This window comes from Chrysochloris asiatica, unplaced genomic scaffold (assembly GCF_000296735.1).
Source record: "Chrysochloris asiatica unplaced genomic scaffold, ChrAsi1.0 scaffold00298, whole genome shotgun sequence".
NCBI lineage: Eukaryota > Metazoa > Chordata > Mammalia > Afrosoricida > Chrysochloridae > Chrysochloris > Chrysochloris asiatica.
This window is the reverse complement of record NW_006408816.1, coordinates 668,580-671,117: the sequence shown is the minus strand read 5'-3', so window position 1 is coordinate 671,117 and position 2,538 is coordinate 668,580.

The following is a 2,538-nucleotide window of genomic DNA, read 5'->3' as shown; positions in this document are numbered from 1 at the left end:
GTTTCTCTGCTATTCATAAAGTTTTCAGTGACTAAATATTCAGAAGTAGTTTGTCACTCCTTATTCCTAGTCTTCCTTTGTCTGAAAGCTCATCTGAAACCTGTCCACCATGGGTGACCCTGCTGGTATTTAAAATACCGTTGGCATAGCTTTCATAATCACAGCAACTCACAAGCCACCACAGTACGACAAACTGACAGACGAGTGATGGATGCTTCTATTAGCAAAGGCAAAAAAGAAATAAAGTGAGTGTTTATAATTTTATTTATTTAGAGGCAGAAACACTTTCCATTATTATTTTTAGTTATTAAAAAATGCTATATATACTGGGTTTTTACTAAAACTACAAAGATCTTTCCCAAATAGGTTTTTTTTCTTAATAAACAGCACAATGATACAGTGTTTGAGCACTCAAAGCATCCCAACACTCACATTCTTGTACTTTGTGACTATAGCAAATTTAATCTTTTAATGCCTGTTTCCTTTTCTGTAAACTGGGGGAAATTACAGTATATGTCCTCAAATTGAGAGAAATAAAATGACTTAATGCATACAAGGAAAAATGAACTGTACATTGCATGTAATAATCAATTAATGCTAGCAGTAGGACTTCCAACAAGATGGCAGACTAGGCAGACAAACAATATGGACCATCTGCAACAAAGATAAAAGAGACCAAATGAAACAGACACAGTTGAAAATTCTGGAACCACAAACTTTAGAGGAAAGTTTAGAGAAGTGAATTCAGTGTTTACTGGGAGGAGAACCTGAGAAGGGATGATAAGATAGGGAGAGTGACTGCTGAGCAGTGAGCCAGATGCAGTGCAACCATCTTGAACCTTAGTGAGCAACTCTGGCAAAAGAAGTTGGCTTGGCAGAGCAGATTCATGCAGGAAACAAGAAAAGTACAATTCCTTCCTTTTTTCCACAGTCCCCTGGTGACCAGAGGTGTGGACAGCTCCCACTCACATCCACTCCCACCATAGATCTTTCTCTTTGTGAGTCCAGAGTTACATGGTTGGGAAACACACCAGTGTGAGGTGGGTGTCCACTGAGTCACTTTGGTGCCTGGATTAGGCTGGTTCGATTATAGACCTATAGAACCCACAGAGCCACCAGACCAGACTAGCATTTAACCAGTCACCCTGCCCCTATCTATCCTGTGGATCTAACAGAAACCAGCTCCATCAAGGACCTCCACAAACTATTTCTGGATTGAGTGCCCTGAAAGTAGATAACACTTGGCTTCTAAGGAGTATTCTGGCTATACTTCTTTCAAACACAGATTGGTTTGTCCTGGCAGTCCATCATACTTTTAATATTCTCCTCCAACACCATAACTCAATTGCATCAATTATTCTACAGTATTACTTATTCATTGTCCAGCTTTCATATGCATATGAGGCTATTGAAAATACCAAGACTTGGATCAGGCACACATTAGTCCTCAAACTGACATCGTTGCTCTTCAACACTTTAAAGAGGTCTTATGCAGCAGATTTGCCTAATGTAATATGTCATTTAATTTCTTGACTGCTGCTTCCATGCGTGTTGATGACTGATTTGAGCAAAATGACATTTTTGACAACTTCAATCATTTCTCCATTTACCATGATACTATTTATTGGTCCAGTGGTAAAGATTTTTGTTTTCTTTACATCGAGGTACAACCCATACCAAAGGCTGTGATCTCTGATCTTCATCAGTACCTATGTTAAGTCTTCTTTGCATTCAGCAAGCAAGGTTGTATCATCTGCATATCGCAGATGAGTCTTCTTACAATTCTGATGCCATGTTTTTCTTCATACAATCCAGTTTCCTGAATTATTTACTCAATGAAACATTTGCTAAATAAGACATTCTATGATGGTTAATGGTGGTGGGTGAGAGGGAATTATTCACAGACTAGAGGGTAGATGTATTTTAACATGATTGAAGGGGTATACAATGTATAACAAGAGAGAGGAATACAAGAATGAAAGGCAATAGAGGTAAATACTGATCTCTGGTAGCATAGTGGTTATGAGTTGGGCTGCTAACATCAAGGTCAGCAGTTCAAAACTACCAACTGCAATTGAAAGGTGAGGCTTTCGACTCATATAGGGTTACTATGAGTTGGAACCAACTGCACGGCACATAACCAACCAACCATTAGCTTATGGTATATAGAGGGAATTGCAATCATTGCAATTAAACAATGTGTATGATTTTTTGAATGTAAAATAGATGATCTGCTTTGTAAACCTTAACTCAATTCACAATAAAAAGTTTAAAAAAATATTTCAAACAAAATGCTGGCAGCACTATTTCTAAAAAGGCAGTACTATAGCAAAGAAAAGGGATATACTGTACGTAAGATGGTTTCTAATAATCTGTATTCATAAAAATGTAATGTGTTAAGATTTTGATACCTTAGGAGAAAAAAGGAATTATGACAATTAAAGCTGATTTGCATTATGGGAACCTTGAATAGAACTTTTCTCTCTTTTTTTTTCTCTCTCTCTCTCTCTCTCTCTCTCTCTCTCTCTCTCTCTCTCT